This window comes from Protopterus annectens, chromosome 7.part0 (genome assembly GCF_019279795.1).
Source record: "Protopterus annectens isolate FY-2018-M chromosome 7.part0, PAN1.0, whole genome shotgun sequence".
Lineage (NCBI taxonomy): Eukaryota > Metazoa > Chordata > Ceratodontiformes > Protopteridae > Protopterus > Protopterus annectens.
The window spans coordinates 722980836-722996631 of record NC_056739.1 but is presented as its reverse complement, the minus strand read 5'-3'; the positions used below and the strand labels follow the sequence as shown (position 1 = coordinate 722996631).

The 15796-nt window shown below is 37.7% G+C and overlaps 1 protein-coding gene across 3 annotated transcripts in view; it reads right to left on the bottom strand.

Moving 5' to 3' along the window:
- The window catches only part of PSMA4 (proteasome 20S subunit alpha 4), a 583478-nt gene extending 572782 nt beyond the window's left edge, over window positions 1–10696 (bottom strand). The window contains exons 1-2 of one of the 3 annotated variants that reach the window (XM_044077245.1): window positions 10607–10696; window positions 1149–1230 (exon numbers count right to left, since the gene is read on the bottom strand). The gene's annotated coding sequence lies outside the window, so the exon portion shown is untranslated. The remainder of the gene's footprint in view (window positions 1–1148; window positions 1231–10606) is intronic. The other 2 variants (XM_044077246.1, XM_044077248.1) reach the window with 2 other exon arrangements.
- Window positions 10697–15796: the final 5100 nt, after the last annotated feature.

Below are 15796 nucleotides of genomic sequence, written 5' to 3'. Positions count from 1 at the left end.
CCCAGTTAGTGGCAGGGTAGTTGAAATTACCCAGTATTAGGGTGTTTGGCTGTATCTTAATATTTTCCAGTATTTTTAGAAAGGTGTAGTGAGAATCTTGGGACATGGTGGGTGATGCAGTTTGGATTGCAGTCTTACCTAGTGTTAGATGCACCAGGAGAATTTCAGATGCAGTGTTTTGGGCAACTAGCCTGTAGGTGTGAATATCTTCAGCGAATATGGACACTCCTCCACCTTAGTGTTTCGGTCTTGGTTTGGTGGCTGAAAAAAGTGTGGTAAGAGTTGTAGCCTGGTATTGCAGGGGTGCTCTCTGGAGCCTTAAACCAGGTCTCAGTTACTGCACAGATATCGATGGTAGGAGTGCCTCGAGAGAGTGCATTCTGAGGTTTACACTTCTAGCATTGAGTATCATTACCTTCAGTGGAGTTCTGGATAGAAAAGCTCCAAAAGCACATTCAGTAATAGAAAACCATACAAATATTATACCAGATACTTCGTGAGTGCAAAAATTATTTAGTACTAGCTCTGTTACTCTAAAAGTAGGATGGAGTAAGTTAAGTGTGGAGAAATTAAGAGAGACTGTTGTTTGTGTGTGTGTGTGTGTGTGTGTGTGTGTGTGTGTGTGTGTGTGTGTGTGTGTGTGTGTACACTGTGTTGTTCAAGTTCATATGGCTCTAATGGAAATGAAGATACTGTCAGATTTTAAGAGCAATTACCGAGGAGTAGTCAATTGTGCAGTGTTTATTCTCTGTGGTTACAAACTGAGGGTCGAGGATGTTAGGGATACAAGATTGTAGAGGGTGCTTTTCTGGTGAAGACTGGCAGCAAAGAAAGGATAGAGTTAGAGTAGAAGGGGTCCTAGAGGTGTTCCCTCAGGGTAGAAAGGATAATGAATCTGCAATTATTTCTTATTGTTTGGAGGCGCCCAGATTTACTTCTGCTGCAGTGACCCGCAAAGGCAGCCTGTATTCCAACTGTGGGAGAACACCATCTATTTCACCTATTTTAGTTCTACTTGAACAAAATGGAAAAATGAAACATTTTGTTGGCCTAGAAAAGTAGGCCATTTACTTTAAATTTACCAACGGTTTCTAACGTGTCAGTGTTGTTGAGATGAATGGACCAATTATTACAAAAGAAGACATTACCTCACTAATAGGCACAAATAAGGAAGATATTTGATGCAAATCTGAAGAAATGTTCTTCTTTTCAGCAAGATGTACTGCAAACCTAAAAAAAAAGAATAAATAAATGGACTAATGAATCAACTGCTGCTATGCAAAAATTTAATTTTAATAAAGAATAGTCTTATCTAATATATGCAGAAAAACTGCACATGAGGCCATACAATACTATTTAGTAAATCATCACAGCTTTATAACTTTACAAAATACAATCCTGTGACATTGAACAAATCAAAAATTTAAGCCCAGGGAATAGATGAGGTTTATACAACATTTAACAGCAGAGACACACACAAAAACTCGGGGAACAAAAAAGTGTTTAAGCTGCAGTAATATACATTTAAGCAACATGTGAAATAAATGTGCTGCCACAAACCTCAAAAATGACAAACTAACAAAGGAATTTACTAACAAAATTCACATTCAGCTGTATTTGCAGCAAGCCTTGGGCTAAAATTTTATACTGAAACGATTTCTCCAAAAATGTAGAGCATGACGTATGTTAACTGCAACTGGCAGAAACAGCTGGAAGAGGTAGGAAGTGAAACACAGTCTGTTTCCGGACTCTGAAGAGATGCTACAACTGGGTCCAGTAAAACGATGAAGGCACTGAGGAGTGCATTCAGAATGCATTCAGAAATGAACATTGCTGTGCAAAGTGTTCCTTACTTCAATCCAGTGTTTTTTTAAAACTTTCCTACCACAACAAAAACAAAGGAGGAGTCTGACCGTAAAAAACACTAAAATATTTATTAAAGGCAAATAAAAGTAAAGCTTTTGAATCAAATGCATATTAAAATTAATCAAGACACGTGTTTTATATCAGATGCCAGCCTATCAAATTTCATAGTCACATCACGTATATAAATCAGCATGACAGTTTAGAAAAAATTCTGTGAATTATCACTGTAAAACAATATAAAAAAAGTGAGTATGAAGGAGCACAAATACATAAAATACACACAAAAAAAAAACACATAAAACATGAACATATAGGCCCGGGAGAAAAAATGTTTATATTTTTATATGCATCTCTGTTTTTCTTCCCCAAGTATCAGTTTGATACTGTTTTTACTATTAAGACTGGGTGGTGTATCAACCCTAAAATAATTGATCCACTTATAACATAATATATATCTCCACCTTGCTTATGTCTATATATTAAGACTTTTAAACTTAAAAGTGTGATCATTACCAAAAAGCATAATATGCTTGCTGTGTGAGTTGCTGTCAATGTGTCAGCGTATCTCTGAAAGATGGGAGCCAATTCTCTCCTTGAATTTCTGGTTGGTTTTGCTTACACAGAAACACTTACGTTTTACACAAAGTAAATTACATTTTCAGCAGAACAAGTTGCAAAATACTAAATCTAAAAAATCTTTTTAGTAATAGGATGGACAAATTCATTATCAGTACTGATGTAGGAACAATAGGTACAACTGTGACAAGGAACTGTTCCTTTTCTACTAGTGATGGAACATTTCATAGAACAAAAGTTTCATCTTTATAACAGAGATGTTGCTTTACATTTTTCTCTGTTTTGTATATAAAAAGTGTGTTTATCACCAACTAATTTATAAACATCATAACTAGACTGCAATATAACCCAAATTCTCTGAACTGTTTTATTAAATTAGTGTCTACTGTATTAAATTTTGTAAAATATCCTATAAAATAAGCTCTGTGTTTAGTAGATTACTTCCAACATTAGAAACATAGGGTGCCCTCAAGCTCTCACTCTGAAATAACAAAATCCTTATTCTTCTCAATCAATTCAGTGCTATAGACTCTAGTCTTAAAATCTATAGTCATACTACCTATTTCTTGTAAAAAAAATTCTCTAGCAGTATTTAATCTACTAGCCCTAAGAAACTGACTTTGAACAACACTACATATTTTTGGTGCAAACTATTATAGTGCACATATAGAGTGGATTCTTCCTATGGATCAGTGTATCAAAAAATTCCATCCCTAAATATAATAATGATGTCCAAAAATTAACTTTCTCAGACAATAAGCTTACATCAAAACATAAGAAATCTGTAGCCTTTTGTAAATCAGAGACAAATAAATTTAAAATATCGGAATCACCAGTCCATACAAGAAAATTATCATCCACAAATCACTTCTAAAATACCAAATTACTATTCAGTATAAGGTATCTCCAAATATATATGTCTTCCCATCTCGCAAGGACCAAGTTAGAATAACTATTAGCAACTGGTGTGCCCATAGCTACACCCAGATGCTGGAACAAACCATCAAGACATTATTGTTGGAAGACTACATCTAGTATTAAGCAACATAACCGAATTTTATTACTCAAACAAAAAAAAATCATTACACTGACTCCTAAACTGCCTTACATACTCTATGCCTAATCATTAGGTATGACTGTAAATAAGGATTTTCTATCCATTCTAGCCATCATAATGTTCTGTTTTTCACTGACTTGTGACCAGCTGTACAAATACCCAAGAAAATTGTTTGTATCTTTTACAAAGTTTTTGCTATACAATAGGCCATGCAGCTGTCCCTCCAAATATTTAGATATGGAAGTAGTGATCCACTGACTCCGAGACTATTGGTCTCATAGGTATTATTATTAATTATGTTTAAATTTTAATGGATCTTGGTAATCCATAAATGACAGGGGCAACAGGATCAGCAACCTAAAGATAAAATTGCGCAATTCAGATGAAAGACAAATCCATCAATAACTCATACAAAAAGAATTTCACTTTGCACATCATTCTTAACTGAAAAGTAACAGAAACATTTAAAATTAAACACAGCCATTCTACATATTTACAAGCATCCAAAATAACAGTTTTTCCTCCCTTACCAACTTTTTATGATATACTGTGACTCATTTAGTCCACTTAATGCTGGTCTCTTTTCTTGGATTAAAGTTATAATATTTATTTTTATTCTTACTATTAAAAATACATTATGTATCTCATTTTCACACATTCTAAAAGGCTTGGACTGTAGGTGTATTAACAGGCACAAACACTACTACGTTTCAGTCCAACATTAATAATAGTAATTGAAGAGTAGTTTTTAAATATTAACTTCAAAGTCTAAATTGCACACAATCTTAATTCAGTAAGAGATTCATTCATTCAAATTCCCTTCAGCAGAAAGAATAAACGATATGGTATTTTATGAGGAAATCGGGAGTGTCAGAGAAGTATGCAAGAGTGGTACAAGATATGTACGAGGGTAGTGTGACAGCGGTGAGGTCTGCGGTGGGAGTGACGGGTGCATTTAAGGTGGAGGTGGGATTACATCAAGGATCAGCTCTGAGCCCTTTCTTATTTGCAATGGTGATGGATAGGTTGACAGACGAGATCAGACAGGAGTCCCCGTGGACTATGATGTTTGCAGATGACATTGTGATCTGTAGTGAGAGTAGGGAACAGGTGGAGGAGACCCTGGAGAGATGAAGATATGCTCTAGAGAGAAGAGGAATGAAGGTCAGCAGGACTAAAACAGAATATGTGTGTGTGTAAATGACAGGAAGGATAGAGGAATGGTGAGGATGCAAGGAGTAGAGGTGGCAAAGGTGGATGAATTTAAATACTTGGGATCAATTATTCAGAGTAATGGTGAGTGTGGAAGAGACGTGAAGAAGGAAGTACAGGCAGGATGGAGAGGGTGGAGAAGAGTGTCAGGAGTGATTTGTGACAGACGAGTACCAGTAAGAGTGAAAGGGAAGGTCTACAAGAGGGCAGTGAGACCAGCTATGTTATATGAGTTGGAGACAGTGGCATTGACAAAGGGTGTGACGAGGGTGGACAGGATTAGGAATAAGTATATTACAGGGTCAGCCCAGGTTGGAAGGTTTGGAGACAAAGCCAGAGAAGCAAGATTACGTTGGTTTGGACATGATGAGGAGGGGTGCAGAGTATATTGGAAAAAAGATGCCAAGGATGAAGCTACCGGGTAACAGGAAAAGAGGAAGGCCTAAGATGAGGTTTATGGATGTGGCGAGAGAGGACATGCAGGTGGTTGGTGTGACAGAGCAAGATGCATAGGACAGGAAGAAATGAAAACACATGATCCGCTGTGGCACCCCTAACGGGAACTGCCAAAAGATGATGAAAAAAGAATAAACAATAATCCTTTATCTGAAAGCAAAAGCTCATCTTTACTAAAAGAACAGTTATAATGGATGACGACAGTGAAGCCTATATTTATTTCTTTTGTAGTTTGCTTCGAGTAACTGGTTCTACCTCTGTACAATTCATAAAAACAGTATCAAACCAGTACTTGGGGGAAAAAAAGAGCTACATATAAAAAAATGTAGCTACATAAAAATATTTTTTTTTTCTTCCAGGCCTATGTGCTCATGTCTTGTGTGTGTTTTATGTATAATTTTATGTATTCATTTGCTCCTTCATACTCAATTTTAAATATGTTTCAGAGTGATATTCACAGAAATTTATATGTCATGCTGATTTATATATGTCATGCGACTACGAAGTTTTATTATTATAGGTTGGCATCTGATATAAAACATCTGGAATAATTAATTTTAATATGAATTGAAAAAATCTCTAGGGTTCAATTTGCCTTTGTTAATAAATATTTAAGTGTTTTTCATGATCGGACTTCTCCTCTGACCTTATTTTAGAGTTTGTTTAGCTGTCTGAGTTTTTTTTTGTTATTTGAACTTTCCTATCATCACAGACTGCGGCCTAATTACAAAACAAATTATTTAAGTACACTCCAAAACACTAGGACAGTTTAAATTAACACAGGGTTGCAGAGTGTTATGCTCACTACTATTAATTTCTGAATACCCCCACTGTTTTCAAAAACCTCTCTCTCTGCCACATTTGAAACATACAAATCTTATCTAGGTTATATGTATTTATTTATTTGACATTTATTTACCAGGAAAGTCTGACTAGGCCAGAAAGTGCCCATTTTCAGAAGAGGCATGGAGAGAAAAGCTCCACAATTACAAGTAAAATGTTTAGCCGTTTTACTGCACAACTATGTAATGGAGCTTTGTTTTCTTTTTATATAAATTAAAGAACTCAAGCATGACATTACGAAGACTGAAGCAAGATAAGGCTCCACCTACTCCAAGAATTAGCATAAGACCTTTTTAAATTCTGTTCATAGGTTCACTCTGTTAAGAGCATTACATGTTATAGCCACCACTACAGTGAGCTTCAGTTCAAAGGAGATACAAATTTCATCCTGAAGCCATAGACAATGTTATAGCCACCATTACAGTGAGCTTCAGTTCAAAGGAGCTACAAATTTCATCCTGAAGCCATAGACAATGTTCTATTTTTACCCCTACATTCCCTCCTTTGAATCCTTAAAATCCTCTTCCCCTAACACTGCTGTGGACCAAATCCTAAAAGATCTGTCCAAAATCAAAAATAATAACTCCACGGTTCAGACTAAAGTTAACAATATATTTTTCCTCTGGAGTCCTCCAAAAGGATTGATCCTTGGTCCACTTCTCTTCACACTATGCTTCCCCATATGCCTTCACAACAATAACCTAACACTACATGCTAATTATCTCCTCCTGCTCAACTCCTCAACCAACCTACCCAACTGTCTTTTTAAAGACACCTTTAATAAAGTCTAACTTAAACCACTGTCTCACAGTTGACACTTCTAAAACTGCGCTACTTGGCACCCCTGAGAAGTGCCACTTTTAAATGCAGCAGACCTCCTAAGCTCCCGTAAACGTACCTCAACATTAAACTACCACACAGAATAACTAGCAAAGACATTCCGCAACTTAAGCTGTCTTCCAGACCTACTCACCTTCCCCGCCATCTCTGGGAGACTTCAACACAGACTCCAGAGTCACTACCCTGTAACAATCACCCTTTTCATTAATCTGCAAAGAGCGAGCTTACTCCAGCTGTTGGCTGTTTACCTACAGATATGCAACATCCTCAGCACACCATCATTTAAAAGTAACCTTAATTATGCACAGTACCAATGCCTCAACAAACCACCCTGACATCACTGCCTCTTACTACCCAGAAGCTAACATCTTAAAGCTGTCTACCTGCTATGAAAATGCCTCAATGGATACAGATATACATGTAAAATTATATTTCAGTTTCTAAGCCTTTACACGTTATCACACTTAATAGTTACATATGCTGGTACAATTTTCAAAATATGCTTCCACATTTGTATAGAAACTACTGTTTGTACACTAAAATGTTTTCATAGATATGCTGCTGTGGCTTTTTTCAATGTTCTCTAACATTTCTTTATGCACGTGTTTGGCCTATGTTCTGGCTATAAACAGGTCAGGTAATAAGCCCAACAATACAAGTTAAATTCCTTAGACAAATCTTTTTGTTCATATATGTAATTATCCCAAATTAACAATGACCATCACGGTATGCCTCCCAACCAGAGAGGAGAACCCTACAGCCCATTCATTCAGTTATTCACACCCTACAGCCAATTCATTCAGTTCCCCTAAAGTGAGAGTTAAGAGAGTCAAGAGCAGAATCAATCACCTGACTGCTACAGATTGCAGACTCTACTCAACTACCTCCCATTGGTGGACTTGAGTTCTGCTGCAGCCACCATTCATAAGGAGTTTATGCCCGCTACCACACATGTCCAAACCATACCAATGTGGCGTACTGCTATGCACAGCAGACTTCACTGGGGAAGCAGCTGTAGGCAATGCATCTATATTCCTACAGGTGTCATCAAACTTAAGTGACTTCCTTCACCCAGGGATGGGTGAGCCAATGTCAGCTGTTCACTCCCCACGTTACGATACCAACCACTTCACGCACCAATGTTACTAACTGAACATGGGTCAGCTGGGTCATAGTCTGGGCTTCATTCCTTACACTACACTTCCAAGACAACATTTTGACTGATGAACTGCAGCATAACTCAGCATTATGATCATTAGTGTACAATACATTTACTCATGGCACATGTAAAACAAGCATACTGTGCAGATAACACAAGAGCGGAACATGAGGGATCTAGAAATATGTGAAAGTGTCACATTACAAAATGTTTAAAAGCACTACCTCAAACATAACCACTGTGCAACAAAAACGTACAGCGATAAGCAAGACTACAAAACTCTCTCTAAAGCTTGGTGACACTTTCAGGACTAAATTCATTTACAAGCGATGAATAATAAAAGGTCAAAAATAGCAACTCCCAGCCAAAAGTTAAATCTGTAAAGTTTAGAGTTTTCTTAAGGACTATAATAAACTTTTCAAAGTTCTGATCTCAGGTAAGATGGGCAATTTTTAAGCAAATGTTCAGGGTTTATTTCTTCAGTCGCCAGTTCAATACAGCCCCTAACCCCAGACTTCAAGTTTTACCTAATCCAATTAACAGGTACATCCACTTCTCACCATTTCACTATATATGATTTGAAGAAATGCAACTTCTTTTTACATATCTGAATAAGCATATAAATACAAATGTTGCATTTCATCAAAATCGTATAGAATATACATAGATGTGTGCTTGTATACGAATACCTACATTTATGTACAAGTATGTATAAATATAAACACACACATTCTGTGTATTTCTTACAAACTAAACTAAATTTTCACAGAAAACACTACCAATCTAGTTCAATACATAACCAGTTTCAGACTGCAGCATAAAGGCTATGTTAAGACTGAACATACTTTGTCCTTTATTCACAAATATAAATGAAGTTTTGGCGTCACCAGCATCAGAATGGTGTCACAACTATTACTGCAGCAGCATTTGTCGACAATGAAATAAAATTAAATTATCTAGTTCTGGCAATGGATGTGTGTCAAACAGCTGGAATATCATAAATACTGCATAGTAAATCTTATGAAGTGACACATAATAAACAAAAAATAATTTGCATATCTGATGCTTATTTATTAATCTTTATATATTTACTTTAATATTTATTCTTCTGCTAAGAAAGTGGTTGCCAAATGAATTAGACCTGTAACTCTAGTTTTACATAAAAAACAGAGAACTCCACATTCTCACATTAAACCATTGTAGGGTAAAAAGACTGAGTTAAATATACCAGAAAGTGGTTTTAACAACGTACAAGGTATTCAGCATCATATTCTCAGCTCACGAACACATTACAGAAATACAGATTGAAAAAAGTGAGAAACCACCGTTTCCAGTCCCTGCTGCAGTATTGCGTGTCAGCATTCACATCAAGAAAACTAACCCATACACAACACAAAATATTTCTTTATCATACATATTTGCTGCCTACACAATGACAGTATAAGCCCAGTGTCAATGTTCACCTGCAAATCACTTTATTCCCGAGGTAATAAAAATTAATGAATGCATGTTCAGATCAGACTACTTGTTCTATGTCAGAAGGAATGTGTGCGTCAATATTGTTATACCATGTAGTGTGTGAATACTGATGGTATACTGAATAGCTGGAAACTACTACTGCAATATTATATAGTGTATACACATCCTTTTTTGATTCTACTGCATAAACAAGTTAGCAATACACAATCCAAGCACACGGTTACTATTTTAGGCATGACAGTTCTTATTTAGGCAACTGTATCCAGCGGGAAAAATGTAAATCAGCAAATTATCGTATTTTTAATATGGAGAGAAAAACTGTACAATACAACTTTTCTCTAAATGCTGAAGCAAATTAAGACATCGTATGTAACCCATTTATTTTGACATGAAACAGCGGTACTAAACTTAGACAATGAGTTGGGCACAATTATATTAGTACTTGAAACCCAGAAATGAAATCGAAACAGAAACCAACAACAATTTACAAAGTTAATCAAAACTACCCAACTAAAATGTCAAGCTTCACCAAAGCAAACTACACATATCTGACATATTGTATTGTATCACCCCCGTATCATACTTTAAACTCTTCGACAACTCTCCATACTCTCACACAAATCAAACGATCAGAGATGCAAAATGAGCATATACATGTACCCAAAGGCTCAAGGAGGCTCCTAAGAAAGTCATACATGTACACATCGATACCAACATTACGTTATTAAAGTTAATGTAAATGTACAACCCAGCTTGACTTTTGACCAACAATGTACCCCCAAAAATGTTATAATATCAGGAAGTCTCTGTCCAGCCACCAAAAGCTACCATTAAGGTGGAATTCCGGCTTGTCCTTTGAACAACAATGCACCCAAAAGAGTGGGGTGCATAGTATACTTATACTGTCTGTGAATATAAATGCCTTAATATTTCTTTAACATTCAGTTTTGAACTGAGTTTCAAGGTTTACAACAAAAAGCGGATAATCTCCAAAACAACTTCGGCATTCTGCCTCACAAAATATACCAAATTATTTCCACTTCAAAGTAAAAACCAAAGACTAACAACATTAAATCAAGATCTTAGCCACATATAAAATTAGTGTAGAACATACTCACGATTACTTATTCTACCTACTCAGTGACTAAACAGAAACCATGCATCGATCCCAGTGGCCAATGCGGAAGCTGACGAAATAAAGTAGGACTATCAAGAGAAATAACCACTTTTGTGAGACTATCTCTGACATCGCCCTCTAGCGTTAGGGAAGCTAACGTCATGTGGTATGCGTATAAGTTTTAAAATTAAGCATCCCATATCCCATTGAAAATAAATATTTTATTTAATAACGTACGTATGCTTGTATATGTTCAATTTTATTAGTTTAAATTTGTTAAAAACATACATGTTCGCGCATTAAAAATCAAAGATTTATTATAGGCTGAATGAACTTTATTACCCTCATAATTATCATATTTAAACATGGAAGATAACTAGAAGGAAAACAAAAAGAAAAACAAAACGTTTAGATAGCCAATAGAGATAAAGTCCAGAAGGTCTAGTGTGTGCAATATTTACAGATAGGAGGCAGTAGAGATAGCGAAGAGCATTGCTTATGATTTAGTCCCATTTGTTTGCTTTGCCCTGCCCCACAGAGATGTTTGATTTTCTGGTTTTCTGTTTTGTATTGCTCAGAAAATGCATGGAAGTTAGATGGTGAAAATGAATAGAAGAAAACAGGACTTTTGAAAGTTGTATGGTTAATAGGAAGAGATGGGTTATCTCAGAGGTTTGGAACCTGTCACTGTTTTCATAATCTGAAAGGTATATTTTTTAGATGGGAACAAAAGTTGGCCGAGGCTTGGATTTTCTGATCAGAGAAAAGCAATCTTAATTTTATAAAATGTGGATATTTTCTAGATCCATAATTTTATAGAACGTGGAACTCTATTCTACATGCTGCCAGTAATAGAAATAGAAAAGTGTTTGTGTGTGTGTGTGTGTGTGGGGGGGGGGCACTGCTTTACAAATTTAAAAGCTGTAACATACTGTCACACACTTCATTGTAGCATGTGAAGTTTTAGATGCTCAAAATGTGCTATCAAATACAAAAAAGAAGAAAAGAAAAAAATGCCGTACTACAAAAAGTTTTACATCTCTGAAAGCTTTAACACACTTACTACTTCCTCACAGATGTAACCAGAAAAAAGTCTGATCATCTAATAACTTCAAAAGCTGTAATACATATCATGCTGCCACACTTGTGTGTGAGATAGTGAAGACTGCCTTTCAACCTGTTCATTGAAGAATCAGGGCCAAAGCTAAAACAATAAGGGATAAAGGCCCCCAAATCAGTGACATTTTTAACAAGAGATATTACTCACATAATGGATTTCTGTTATGCACTTCCTGAAATATGATACCTCTAACAAAATTAGTGTTGTTTTGCTACACAGTCAAACATTTTTTCAAGAGGGAAAAGAAAATTTTGAGAGAAAAAAATCAGGGACATCTCTGGTGATGAGGGACAATTGAGAGCTATGGCACAAACAGCTCTTAAAGCTGTTACAGGTTTTTGATGCTGTTTGTGATGGCTACAGTTTATGCTGTTACACGAGGACTAATGATGCCTCTCATACGAATAGCACTGTGTTTTGTTGCTTTCATACTTTGTACCACTTTTCATAGTTTTTGATTTTCTTCAAAAAGTTGATATTTAAATGGAAATTTGCTTTGATATTTATTTGTGTTTGCTTGTTTGTTAAGAAGGATAATGGACTGATGCAATTAGCAAGTATTTCAACTATTAAAAGGGAAGAAAAAAAGCAGAGAAAAAAACAAGCAATACACAACTTGCACTGCTTCGACATTATAAAGGATATTATCAACATGCATAAACAAACAGTAGCAGCATAAGGGCAATAACATATACAAATATAAATTAATATACAAGTAATATTGTGAATCATCAGGAACTACCTAGCTGGTGAGAATGTAATTAAATGGCAAGTGGGCAGTACAATTAGACTGTCCAACTATAGTATAGAGCAAGATACAGACGATGACAGCAATTTGTATAATTTGGACAATAGATGGAAAATGCAGTATAAAAGGAGTTGTATTATAAACAAACAATGACATCATATAAAGAGACAATACTGCATAAGGGCTATCAAATATAAGAGCTCCTTATTTCTTCATTTATACCTGGCTATTGGAAATGTATGTAAATGACAAGTGCACTATGCATTCAGCCTGACAAGAGTGCAAGAAAAAAAAAAAACAGAAAATAGCAAAATATGCATCAGTTAGGGAAGCAGCAAAACATGTTATGAACTACAGGTAACATCACCAGGTGCAAGGTAAATAGATAGTAAACATTCATCAGTATTGACCAGGTGCAAGGTAACTAGATAGTAAACATCCGTCAGTATTGACCAGGTGCAAGGTAACTAGATAGTAAACATTCGTCAGTATTGACCAGGTGCAAGGTAACTAGATAGTAAACATTCGTCAGTATCGAATGTTAGTGTGTATTAATGATTGGAGATATGTGTTCAGTATACTGACATGGTATGAGGCAGCTGGCTGTAGAAGTTGACAGTAGTCGCCGCATACTTTCAAAATGTATAGCAACTTAAAACAACTATGTATTTCAGTCAGACAGTATGATGGTTGCATAAATCCCACTCTGTTCACAGTGAAGATGTGATGTTCTTCGTCTACCATTGCTGCAGTCCTGACATATGGGTATTCCACTGTCCACCATCGGCCCGAATACCAAAGGGCTAGAATCTGGCGTCGGTCATGGCGCTCGAGGCTGACATCAGTATGTGCCAGTACAAATGCGCATGACCGACGCCATACCCTCAGTCTTTCTTGCCGCGTGGTCCTAAGCAGAAGCAGTGTTTGCAAGTGCCGTTCGGCTTTCTGGAATTGTCGGTTTTCGAGTTTCAGACCGGAGACCAAGCTGGGCTAAGTACCCCGTTGGGGACACTTTTGTCTTTTTCTTGCCTCAGTATTACCGGCTGTCAGAAAAAGTTAATAACTGTATTTCTTGTGGGAAACAGATTCCTCATAGGGATTACCATTTACTCTGTATTCCTTGTTTGGGCCTGAGCACGGCGTTGTTGGGTGTCGCTTTTGTGCTGCCTTTGATGAGTGCACTATTACACGTCGCTTGGACTGTGCTAGGCTAGTGTTTGGTAAACGGTGCAATTATAACATGCCGTCGGATTCTCTGCCCAGTTCAGCTAAAACACGCAAGGAGTAATCCTTTGCGGTCCAAACAAGATGAGTCCATTGCGGACGCCGGTTCGGTAGAGCCACCGACTACTTCAACGGCTCCTTCTGACAGTTTAGCGGAGTCTCAAGGGGAGCCTTTGCTACTTCAGGAAGTGGCTTCTCCTGTTGTAGGCCAGGCTGAAGGGGCTTCTCATGTGTCGGTGGTTCCCTCCCCTCACAGAGTTTCTAGGCCTCCCCCTTCTCATAGTAAAAGCCTTTCTAAATCTAATTCTGCCCCTGCTGGTGTCTGTCCACAGGGTCCAGCTCCTAGAAAGCACATGTTAAAGGTGGCGGAGGATTTGATTACTTTAATTAGGGGTTCTATGCCTCCCCCTGAGAAAAGGCCCAGGGTAGAGCCAGGGATAGAGGGTCTGGATCAGTCTTCCAATGACCCTGATTCTTCTGTGGAAGAGCTCCAGGATTTCCCTCCCTACTCTGATTCAGAGGCTGAGGATTCTCCTCTCTCTGCATCCCCTCCTGAAGATTTTTCTTTTTCTGGAACCTTGCATTCCATGAGGGAGCATTTTAAATGGGAAGGCCAGGATTATTCTGATTCTCGTAAAAGGCTTAGAGAATTCTTGTTTTTGCCTCAGCATAGGCCTTTGGCTATTCCCCCTGTATTGGATGTTGTTCAGGATGTATTTTCTGAGGCTTCTCTTAACCCTGACTCTTTGCCTCCTGCCCCTGCTAAACCAGATAGATACTGCAGGGTACCGGAAGCTCACTAGTATTTATACAAGAGTCCTAGGGCTGACCCAGCCACCATTACTCAAGGCCCCAAGGGTGTCAGGGCTGCTGTGGTTAAGAATCCAGTTCCTTTGGACATGGATGCTAGAGCTCTGGATAGGTGGGGTAAGAAGTTGTATACCTCTTCCACTTTAGCTATGAGTGCTTTACATTGTCAAAATTATTTGCTGGGCCAATTGAATTGTAAAGTTGATGCTTTATCTGAAGGTATTGAATGTAAAGAGCTTCAGGATTTAGTGCATGTTTCAGACCAAGTTGGTAAGCATTCTTTGCAATGTGGTTTTGATGCTTTACAGGCTTCTTCCAGGGTGGCTGCTACTAGTTTAGTTCTTCGCAGGCATGCCTGGTTAAAAGTTCAGACGTTGTCAGAGCATGTTAAGGCTCGGATTATGGATGCTCCTTTGCAGTCTGATGTTCTTTTGGCCCTCCGGTTGAATCAGTTTTGAAATAATGGAGGAAAACGCTAAGTCTATGCAGACAGTTAAGGATTGTTTACAGGTTCAGCCCACTACCTTCAGTAGGAATTGGCCTACTAAAGGGTGGTCTTTTCCCTCTTCAGATTATCAGTCTAGGGGCAGGTCTAGGCGAGGTAGGGGTAGAGCTTCCTCTCAGGGCCCTGCTACTCCTAGGACTTTGGGTTCTTTTCCCCTTCTGCTGGGGAGGGCAGGGGTCAGTCCTTTCGGAAACAAACTCAATGACCTGCGTCTTCAGCTGTCGGACTCTGCCATGCTGGCAGCTCCTCTAGGAGGAAAACTGGGACTTTTTGCAAAGTATTGGCATTTGGTTACCCAGGACAATGGGTATTGGACATTGTAAATCGAGGCTACAAATTTTATTTCCACACTTTCCCTCCTTTCAAAGGTATGCCAGATGTGCCTCATCAGCAAAGACTGGAAGCACAGGCAAAAAAAAAAAAAAAAAAAAAAAATTTCTTCTCTGCTTCAGTGGAGGGCAATACAGGAAGTACCTTCTGCTGAAAGAGGCACAGGGTTTTATTCCGCCTTTTCTTAGTGCCAAAAAGTAAATACTTGGAGACCAATTCTGGATTTGTCCATTCTAAACACCTTTTTGGAAATTCCAAAGTTCAAGATGTTAACGTTGCAGCAGTTGCTGCCTATGCTGGGCAGGGCTCATTGGATGGTAACTCTGGATCTCACAGAGGCCTATCTTCACATTCCTATCGGGCCCAGTTCCAGGAAGTTCCTGAGATTTCGGAATGGAAATTTGCATTATCAGTTCTCTGCATTGCCCTTTGGCTTGTCTACTGCCCAGGGTAT